This window comes from Schistocerca piceifrons, chromosome 6, assembly GCF_021461385.2.
Source record: "Schistocerca piceifrons isolate TAMUIC-IGC-003096 chromosome 6, iqSchPice1.1, whole genome shotgun sequence".
Taxonomy (NCBI): Eukaryota; Metazoa; Arthropoda; class Insecta; order Orthoptera; family Acrididae; genus Schistocerca; species Schistocerca piceifrons.
In genome coordinates this window covers 259288036-259299793 of record NC_060143.1, presented here as the reverse complement: position 1 = coordinate 259299793, position 11758 = coordinate 259288036, and the positions used below count along the sequence as shown (strand labels likewise).

The 11758-nt window shown below is 42.3% G+C and overlaps 1 non-coding gene across 1 annotated transcript; it reads right to left on the bottom strand.

Annotated features, from left to right (window-relative positions):
* Window positions 1-9099: 9099 nt before the first annotated feature.
* On the bottom strand, window positions 9100-9176 carry Trnas-cga. Its single transcript has one exon. It is a non-coding gene; the product is annotated as a tRNA-Ser (tRNA).
* Between the last annotated feature and the right edge of the window lie 2582 nt (window positions 9177-11758).

Sequence of the window (11758 nt, the reverse complement as noted above, 5' to 3'; positions counted from 1 at the left end):
AAACTAAGGGACGAGGCAATGCAGCAGCACAAAACAATTAACACAAACAGCAATGACAAAAAAATACAAATTGGCAAAGTAAGCAACAATATTACAACTAATATAAGGCAATGAGCAGCAAACAAGAAAAATAAGTCAGTAGTAAACTGGCTTAGCAAAGTAATGTAAAGTGAAATTTAGTAGTACTATGCCTGGCAAACAGTAGAAGCAAATGCAATAAATTATATCTAAACGTGACAAAGCTCAAGCAGAAAAATATTACAGTAAAGACAACAATGCAGATAAGGGAAATGTCTATTCACAGCTTAATGTCTATGTAATTAAAGTGGTGCACCACAAAAACTAATTTTACAAAAAATTACCAAGTACTTGAAAAGAAAATTATATATGCAGTTACTGTTATTAGCCCCTTCTTATCGTTCTTTCCATCCCAAGAGCTCCTTTTTCGAAGAATGTGGATCATAAAATAATTATTTAATATATCTGTTGACAGAAAGTGTTCACATTAGCAAATGCATTTTATTTTATTTTATGAAACCAATGCTGCAACACAGCTGGAAACCAGATATCAAATGAAATAAGCAACTATGTACAAAGTAAAGCATAAAATAGTGATTCAGTAGTCATGAGGCATTTCATAAGTTAGTAGAAATTCTCTCAATTCTCGTAGATAGACACTTGTCCTAATCAGGTGAGCTGATGTAAGAATGTTTCCAAGTAATGAGCGTGTCGTATTTGCGATGTTTTCTACAAAGGAATGTCAATAGCGAGGAAATGGCCTCTTTTCTTTTTTCAACCTGATGGCTCTCTTTTGTCAGATGACTACCTCTCAGCTGGGCGCCCAAAACGCATTACGTCAAGGTCACTTACCTTTCTTACTGAAATATTTACGACAGCAGTTTCCGCTACAGTGGCAGTCTCATATAAAAAATTTCACAGGTCAAGATTTTGCGTTACAAATCTGTAGAAACAAAATCCTATTGATATAACAGTGTCCAAAAAATTTTCGGCAACATTGTAATACATTCACGTATTTACATACATTTCATAATTCTAAAATACGATTCTTGGTTTCCAACATCCTTTTCCACAAAGCAGAGTCCCTAACCACTATTCATTATTCCTTACTTTATTTGTCGACACCTCTTCAATATTTCATCATAACAGATACGTAGCACAATCAAATAACTCATATAGCATCAGCTTACTGATCATAAACATACCGCAACAGCATAATACACATAGTCACCGTAACAATAGCAACATAGCACCTCAGTCAAGTCTCAAAATCGTCATAGCTTTCTGCAATTATTTCAAAACCTAAAAACAATTCTCTGCTCATTTCAATAGTGTCATCAACCTCAAACGTACTTTAAAAATCATGATCCCATACCAAATACCTCATTCAAAACTCATATGGTATCACAATTGTTCCGAAAAAATATGAACAGTTCACAAAGTACAGACAAAATACAGTTCATAAGTGTGAAATTATCCAACTGTGTAATTGCGTAAACATGTGTCACTGACATAAAAAAATTCTTTTGTTTCTCTGGTAAATAATCAGATAGCTGTGTAATTCTGTGTTGAAGAAATATGGTACCGATGTGTAAAGTTGTATAAGCAAATACCATATTAGCTAGGGCTCCTTGTGCTTGCCAAACACATGGTACACAAAGTAAGCGTGTACCCCCTGAGGATTAATGTAATTATACCCCCAGGTGTTACAGATTATTGCAATGGAATGAAATGTATCACGGAAAAACTTTGTATCATTGTACTTCAAATATTTTTAAAAATAAATGTTTTAAGTACAAAATTAATCTCTCAAATACATGTACTGTAGCGCTAAACTGTGCGTCTTGTTGTAAGATAATCTCTGTGAAATGTCGTATTTATCGCCCTCCGAAAGCTAAGTTCTGCAAAAGTCAATGTACTTACTTCATGATAAACAAAAGTGAAATGCTTTGCGTATAGATATCGTAGTTATTACGTACAGTACCGTGATCAAGAAAGTACTACACTGTAACGTATTGTTGTGCTACAGAAAAGGCTATCTCATTGTAGCTATACCACAAAAGTTACTACTAAAACATGTTTTACTTTCCAGAATAATTCAGAAAAACTGTGCAGATATAAAGCAGATACAGCACAAAAGCAACAATGTAAATTGTGTCACACATTAGTAGCGTCGTGATATAATTGTGTAGCTGTCAAATAAACTAACCACTGTGTCATCTGATATCTCTCAGAAAGTACTTTAAATCCAGAATGTATTTTCAAGTAAACCAAAATGTTTCATTAAAATCTCATTAGCAGTACCGGTATATGTTCTAAGCATGTGAGCCTTATAGTCGTTACGTAATTGTGCAACTACCAAGCAAGAATGTACACACACAGTAACACTGTGTCCTCTGTTCACTATCACAATGCAGTGGTAATTTCTGTTTAAATAAGTTCTCTTAGTTCTTGACTGGATATTTAACTTCAGACATTGTTGCATGTTAACTGTTTCTTAAGTCTGACAAAGCATACTAGCAATGTAAAGTGAAAAGTTATATGGCAAAGACAAAGTTAAAGAGCAGATTATCTTTCAATAAACGGTTTTACATGTGAAATGTGGTGTAAACCTTTACCCTTCCTAGTGCACAGAGTTTCAACTTCAAAGCAATTATCATGTTGTATACATCGGTAAAGAATGCTAAAATTTTTCTCAAGGCTAAGGTCTTATGTTATTTTTCTCGAAGCCAGCGGGCGCACGCGGCTGCCTGCTGTGCGAGTCATTGTCCGTCTCTTCGTTGGCGCGCGCCGTTATTGGGATTAGGAGACCGAACTTCTACAAATACACCTTGCCCAGAGGGCCCAGCCCTGTTTAAATCCCGCCAGTTCTGATGAAATTCAGGTCTGTCGTTATGATTATATCGTCTGTCGTCATGTCGGTAGATACCATAGTTTCTTTCTTGTCGGTTAAGTGGTGGAGAATTTCTCCCTGAATTATCACTGCACAGTGGACCGTTGCGTCTGAAGTTATTCTGTCTCCCGTGATAATAATAGTTCTGGTTGCCAAATTGTCTGTTTCTATGATTGTCTCTGTCATATTCATTACTACGGAAATGCGATCCTTCTCTGTAACTATTACTCTGCCAGTGGTTGTCATACGGGTGATGTCTGTTTTGGTCACGATATGTGTTGTGAGAATAGTCTTGTCGTGTCCAGTTATTATTTCTTTCATCGCAGAATTGTGACAGATGTGACCTGTAATTGTTGTGCTCCTGTTTGCGCGTTCCGCAATTGTCAGTGTCAATTTCCAGTTCTTGTAACAGTCCCTGAAAAGCTTGAATGTCGTCTTTGCAACGTCCTGCTAAAATAATATGTCGTACATGTTCAGGCAATTTGAGTAAGCAAATGCGGATGAGTTCTGAGGGGCTGTATGGGTTTGAAAGATACTGATTCTTATGCAACATGTCTTCAAAATATTTCACAAGACTGGAAAATTCAGTTTATTCAAAGTGTTTCATCATCATGATGCTATGTTTTACTCGGTCTTGTGTAGCTTGAGACCAATATGCTGAGAGGAAGGCATGGTAAAATTCTCCTTCACTGTGACAATCGTGAATGACCGATCGCATTCTTACAGCTGGTTCATTCTCTAAATAGCCACACATAAATTCTAATCTGTGTTCTAACGACCAGTTGGGAGGAAAACAATGAGAGAATTGATGGAGCCATGCTTGTGGATGAATGTCGTTGGCAGAATTCTTAAACGTTTTGAATTTACTTGTAGTAATGAACAGCTTATAGTCAAAATCATCATGTCGGCGAGTCGCATATCGGTCATTGTTACGTCGTTTCGGCGGTTCCATTTCGAAATTCGGTGCACATTGCCAATTTCTTTCATAACTTCCGAAATGCCCCGTGTTATTATTTTGCGGCTTTTCCGTATTTCTAAGTCCCTCTTCCCGTGTTGGAGAGCGAGTGTCCTCTGAAATTTGTAATTTTTGTATTACTTGTGCCAGCTGATCTTGTACTTCCCGGATTTCTCTTTTGTACTGTATATTTATTTGATTTTGATTGAATTTCCTAATTTGTTTACACTCTTCTGTGTCATTAAAGACTACCGGTTTTGTGCCATTCAGATTATCATCTACCTTCGTAGATAAATTAGTGAACTGATCCGAAAGTTCGGCTACTTTCTCCCATAGTGTACTTATTTCCTCAGTGTGTTTTTCTGAACCAAGTTTCAGAGTATCTACTGTGTCCTTTAAGTTTTCGTGAGTTTTTGCAAGTTGCGTAACTGAATCGGTAGATGCAACTGAGTCAAATTTAGCTTGCAAGGTCTCATGATTTTCATGAACAATTGTTTGCAGTTCTTTTATGGCTGCTTCGTGATTCTGTAATGCATTTTCATGCCGCGAAAAAATAGGTTGAAAATGCTCACAAATTTGAGTTTTTACGTCATTACAGACTTTTTGACATTTCGATTCAATGTTATGTAACTCAGTAGTTAAATCTTCACGTGTTTGTTCAAGAGTTTGTTCCAATGATTCTAACTTATGAAGCTGTTGCTGTGTCTGTCTCTGATTTTGTTCCATCGTGTCTAACTTTTGAAGCTTTTGCTGTGTTTGTCCCATTTGTTGTATTAATTGTAATAACAATGCATTGGTGTCTGAAACATGTTCCTCAGTGCTTTTCGGCAGTGAATTTGCACCGGCAACATTCACATTTTGACAAGCGGAAAACGTGTCTTGACTCATTTGAGAAAACGGTGAGAACCCAAAACCTGAGTCTACAGTATTTGCAATATTGTGTTCTGTCATTCCTGATTCCTGAGGCGAGCTGTTGCCGATGGATGGATCGATAATGCTTCCCTGTTCACTACCTGTTTCACTGTCTACACCATTATTTGACGCCCGCTCCATTTCCCTATGCACGGTTACCAAATTACTACTTTGAACATTAGTAAATTCATTACTCGGCGGCGCTGATAAGCTACGCTCGTCGTCACTATTATTTGTCAGTTTACTTTGGAGCCTAGTGTTACGTTTTTCACACGCCATTATTGTCACAATATTTCACACGATAACACAGAAAAGCACAATTTGAAGAGCAAAATAAATTAACATAGAAATGGAAATAATGTCTACTTAAATACTTGGTGCAAATCTACACTCCTGGAAATGGAAAAAAGAACACATTGACACTGGTGTGTCAGACCCACCATACTTGCTCCAGACACTGCGAGAGGGCTGTACAAGCAATGATCACACGCACGGCACAGCGGACACACCAGAAACCGCAGTGTTGGCCGTCGAATGGCGCTAGCTGCGCAGCATTTGTGCACCGCCGCAGTCAGTGTCAGCCAGTTTGCCGTGGCATACGGAGCTCCATCGCAGTCTTTAACACTGGTAGCATGCCGTGACAGCGTGGACGTGAACCGTATGTGCAGTTGACGGACTTTGAGCGAGGGCGTATAGTGGGCATGCGGGAGGCCGGGTGGACGTACCGCCGAATTGCTCAACACGTGGGGTGTGAGGTCTCCACAGTACATCGATGTTGTCGCCAGTGGTCGGTGGAAGGTGCACGTGCCCGTCGACCTGGGACCGGACCGCAGCAACGCACGGATGCACGCCGAGACCGTAGGATCCTACGCAGTGCCGTAGGGGACCGCACCGCCACTTCCCAGCAAATTAGGGACACTGTGGCTCCTGGGGTATCGGCGAGGACCATTCGCAACCGTCTCCATGAAGCTGGGCTACGGTCCCGCACACCGTTAGGCCGTCTTCCGCTCACGCCCCAACATCGTGCAGCCCGCCTCCAGTGGTGTCGCGACAGGCGTGAATGGAGGGACGAATGGAGACGTGTCGTCTTCAGCGATGAGAGTCGCTTCTGCCTTGGTGCCAATGATGGTCGTATGCGTGTTTGGCGCCGTGCAGGTGAGCGCCACAATCAGGACTGCATACGACCGAGGCACACAGGGCCAACACCCGGCATCATGGTGTGGGGAGCGATCTCCTACACTAGCCGTACACCACTGGTGATTGTCGAGGGGACACTGAATAGTGCACGGTACATCCAAACCGTCATCGAACCCATCGTTCTATCATTCCTAGACCGGCAAGGGAACTTGCTGTTCCAACAGGACAATGCACGTCCGCATGTATCCCGTGCCACCCAACGTGCTCTAGAAGGTGTAAGTCAACTACCCTGGCCAGCAAGATCTCTGGATCTGTTCCCCATTGAGCATGTTTGGGACTGGATGAAGCATTGTCTCACGCGGTCTGCACGTCCAGCACGAACACTGGTCCAACTGAGGCGCCAGGTGGAAATGGCATGGCAAGCCGTTCCACAGGACTACATCCAGCATCTCTACGATCGTCTCCATGGGAGAATAGCAGCCTGCATTGCTGCGAAAGGTGGATATACACTGTACTAGTGCCGACATTGTGCATGCTCTGTTGCCTGTGTCTATGTGCCTGTGGTTCTGTCAGTGTGATCATGTGATGTATCTGACCCCAGGAATGTGTCAATAAAGTTTCCCCTTCCTGGGACAATGAATTCACGGTGTTCTTATTTCAATTTCCAGGAGTGTACATGCATGTCACAACTGTTTTACTGTACAACAATGAAAGACTGCAACTACAAAAGAGATTCTCTCTACAATTATACGCTAGCAATAAACAAAATCTACGCTAATTACACAAACTACAAGGAAAAAATCAGAAGATTCCAGTGAGGTATCCTGGCAGGGTCACCATATGAAACGTCCCCTTCGAAAAATTATACAAGACTCTGCTTTAACTGACACACAATATTGGTAAACATTTTTGGAATGCAGTGATCAATAAATTGTTATATTTAGATTAAAGTTCAGTCTTGATCACGTTATGTCTGTTTTAATGAGTAACCGGTTTCGGTTTTTTCTATAAAACCATCATCAGACCCATTGGTCCCTTGGGTTGGTAGGTGGAGCTCTCCTTGCTGCTGTGACTGCACAGCAGCAAGGAGAGCTCCACCTACCAACCCAAGGGACCAATGGGTCTGATGATGGTTTTATAGAAAAAACCGAAACCGGTTACTCATTAAAACAGACATAACGTGATCAAGACTGAACTTTAATCTAAATATGACACACAATAATTTTTAGCGCAACGCAATCTGACTTTCAATAATCCCTACAAGAGAATGACCCTGACTAAATTAACCTACACGTTTCACAAATCACTTACCTCACAAAAATCTTCATTACTCGAACTACTGCAATACAGTGAGCGCCACTACTGCCAGCTAAATAAAAGATTCAAACTAAGGAAGGCACTAGCTACTGATAGGCATAGTTAGCAAATGAAAGATTTTAATAGTCATATTATATATAGCAGTTCATGACAGTCGTACAAATTTCTAAACTCCGCCATCTCTCTCCCCACATCCATCACTGCTGGTGGCTCACCTCCAACTGCCCAACGCTACGCGCTGTTAACATTCAGCTGCCGCTGCCCAACACTACAATGGCAGACAACAATGCAAACTAGCCACAGACTGCACACAGCGCAGCCAGTGATTTTCATACAGAGCGCTATGTAACGTTGCCAATAAGAAAACATAAACAGCCTACTTACAAAGTAAACCAGAATAGGGCATGAACTGGGAACGCTAGTATTTTCAGCTGATTATATGAATCACGAATATTGTTCCTCGTGTTAGGAAACAACATATCTTCTGCAATTTCAGAAGACCAATGTCCGATGCATAGCGGAGGGTACCTAACAACCCTGCCACAACAAAGGTCAAAAATTAATTATGATTTGTAGTGTTGCCCACGCTGCTAAATATTGCATTTTCGGGCAACAACAAAGTTATATTATGTGGCAGGTGTCTTCAGAGCACAGTTAGTAAAGTCATTTCATGAAATAATGGATCAACTAGGCGCTCATCTTCTCGTGTTTCCCACGCTGGTCTCGTTGTGAACTCATGGCACAATCGTCGAAAATGTAGGTAGTGATGATTACAAGCTCGGATGCAAAGAGGCCTAGGTGTTATTCTGCGATATTCAAAAGTTTTATAGATGTGTTTCATAAACCATTCTTGAAGATTTAACTTTTGCAAGTTAGCACAATGGTGATGTAAAAAAAGTAATCAGCACTCCGAATTTTAGTTACACTTCTTTTTATTATTTTTGTTAAAATATCACTTCACAATATAAAATATACTTGAAAATATCTTCGTCACAGTTAAAGTTCACATTACATAAACTGATTACAATTTGCGTCTTTTCAACACGACGACCAAGACTTGACTCTCTAAGAACCGCTTACGCGCCCAAATATCAGAGTTACAAGTACGACTAAGATCATAATGACAAAAGAAAGAATACACATAAGAATAATATCATTGTAACATAAACATATCGATGTATCTAAGTACCTCTACATTAATGAAATCAAATCTGAATGTTGTCTCAGATATATGTTAACTACTTTACAAGAACACTGTAGAATATTGCTGGTATCGAAAGGTTTAGGTGAGGTGCCGTAATGGTTACGTAATTCAAGTAACATTACAACCTCTACTAGTCACTCCCTTTATGTTTGAGCTCCCAAGTGGAGAGAGGTGAAAACGAGGACCTATACGCCATCCCAGTAGCCTCGGTTTCTCCCTTCTTATTTTCGCGGTCGTCTCGTGAAATCTACGTGGGCGGCAGTACAATTGTTCTACAGTGAGCTACTAATGCAAGTTCTTTAAATTTTGTCAATACTGTTTCGTGAAGAGAACGTCTTCTTCACTCCAGGAATTCCCACTTCCGATACGAGGCATCTCTGTAATACGAGCGTGTTGATCAAACCCACCGGTAACAGATCTAGCACGACGCCTGTGAATTGCTTTCGTGCGACGTGATGTGGATGGCAAATACTCGAGCAATACTCAAAAATGGGTGACACTGTATGAGATCTCCTGTGTACATGAGGTACACTTTTCTAGAATTTTCCCAGTAAACTGAAGTCGACCATTCGTCTTCCCTACTACCGATCTCCAGGTCTTTCAAAGCCGATCACTTGTGTTGTGAACATATTTCAGATTTGAAACTTCCTGGCAGATTAAAACTGCGTGCCGGACCGAGACTCGAACTCGGGACCTTTGCCTTTCGCGGGCAAGTGCTCTACCGACTGAGCTACCCAGGCACGACTCACGCCCCGTCCTCACAGCTTTAATTCCGCCAGTACCTCGTCTCCTACCTTCCAAACTTCACAGAAACTCTCCTGCGAACCTTACAGGACTAGCACTGCTGGAAGAAAGGATATTGCGGAGACATGTCGTAGCCACAGGTAGGAGACGAGGTACTGGCGGAATTAAAGCTGTGAGGACGGGGCGTGAGTCGTGCTTGGGTAGCTCAGTCGGTAGAGCACTTGCCCGCGAAAGGCAAAGGTCCCGAGTTCGAGTCTCGGTCCGGCACACAGTTTTAATCTACCAGGAAGTTTCATATCAGCGCACACTCCGCTGTAGAGTGAAAATTTCATTCTGATTTCAGATTTGTTTTTCTTCACTACGTAACATATTGTGTAACAATTGTATGTTTCTGTGACCTTTACATTTCTTAACCCTCTGACTGTACTTCAGTGGTTTGAACTGCGTGTGCCAAATGGTATCTCGGTAAATAAATATTGGCGTTCGTGGAGTGTCCCCCGAAAGGTCTCTGACAGACGTGGGTGCTTTTCCGCAGCGCTTGTCACCAGGACGGCATGCAGTCGGCCATTCTACGCAGCGGAAACAGTAATTCCTGTCCCCGGTCTGTACTGACAGCTATCTGCCGCTCCGCTGATCCGGTGTCGATGTCATCGCCCTAAGCGCCAATATCGCAGCACTCCTAGTTATCTCTCTGTCAACGTTCGAGTGACACGCAGTAATCGAAGGGTGACAACTGAACGTTTTGACGTTCTGCGTATTTATTGAGACAATACATTCCGGAAATCCTGTGGAACGCGCGTTAGGATGTATGGCCCCTAATTGCAGTGCTGCGTCTGACAGTGGAATCAACTGGTCGTTGTGTTTTAGAATTTAAATAAGGTCTCAGTTCTGCGAAATCAGTCGCTGTAGATGATTTATATTACTTGAGGAAGTTAAGACAGACCACTTCATAAGAATAAAAAACCAATAAATAGATCCACGTCCGCTTTTCGCTGAGCCGTAGCGGATAAGGTGTATATAACCAAGTTTATTACCACATTTACGGCTAACTAATTAACACACCGACTTCTTTTATTAGTGTTCCGTACCTTAGTCATTAGAAACGGGACCGTTGTAACCCCTTTGTTGCCCGTCCGTCAACTTTTAAGCCCCTGCCTGGCCCAGTGTTAAGACCTCTTTTTCTCAGGAACGGGTAGACGAACCAAGCTGAAATTTGTATCAGATACGTGGGAGGTTCAGAAATTAAAACACAATAATTAATATTTTCTCACCCGGTATGGCAGCTGGAATGTTGTAATCTCACGACGATGTAGCTTGAAGTTTGCGCTACAGAGTGTATTTTGTTTCCATGTGCTGCTCTATCGAGAGAAGCAAATACGGCGCGTGTGTTACTGTCGCCGACTTGTGAGCAACAGCGAAGTGTAGTTCGATATTTGTTGGAGTAAGGACATAAACTGAGTGAAATTCACGGGGAAATGTGACGTTGGGTCTCCTTAGAGTTGACGAGACTCGGTTATGATGGTTGTCCCAGTCGGCATGACGTGTAACAGAGTCCGTCCCTCACGACAACACTACCCTGTAACTACATTACTGGCCATTAAAATTGCTACACCACGAAGATGAAGTGCTACAGACGCGAAATTTAACCGACAGTGAGAAGATGCTGTGATATGCAAATGATTAGCTTTTCAGAGCATTCACACAGGGTTGGCGCCGGTGGCGACACTTGCAACGTGCTGAACGAGGAAAGTTTCCAACCGACTTCTTACACAAACAGCAGTTGACCGGCGTTGCCTGGTGAAACGTTGTTATGATGCCTCGTGTAAGGAGAAGAAACGCGTACCATCACTTTTCCGACTGATAAAGATCGGACTGTTGTCTATCGCGATTGCGGTTTATCGTATCACGACATTGCTGCTCGCGTTGGTCGAGATCCAACGACTGTTAGCAGAATATGGAATCGGTTGGTTCAGGAGGGTACTACGGAACGCCGTGCTGGATCCCAACGAACTCCTATCACTAGCAGTCGAGATGACAGGCATCTTATCCGCATGGCTGTAACGTATCGTGCAGCCACGTATCGATCTCTGGGAACAACCATCTGCACGAACAGTTTGACGACGTTTGCAGCGGTATGGACTATCAGCTCGGAGACCATGGCTGCGGTTACCCTTGACGCTGCATTACAGACAGGAGCACTTGCGATGGTGTACTCAACAACAACCTGGGTGCACGAATGGCAAAACGTCATTTTTCCGGATGAATCCAGGTTCTGTTTACAGCACCATGATGGTCACATCCATGTTTGGCGACATCGCGGTGAACGCACATTTGAAGCATGAATTCGTCATCGCCATACTGTCGTATCATCCGGCGTGATGGTATGGCGTGCCATTGATTACACGTATCGGTGACCTCTTGTTCGCATTGACGGCACTTTGAACAGTAGACGTTACATTTCAGGTGTGTTACGACACGTGGCTCTACCCTTCATTCGATTCCTGCGAAACCCAGCATTTCAGCAGGATCATGCACGACCGCATGTTGCAAGTCCTGTACGGGCCTTTCTGGATACAGA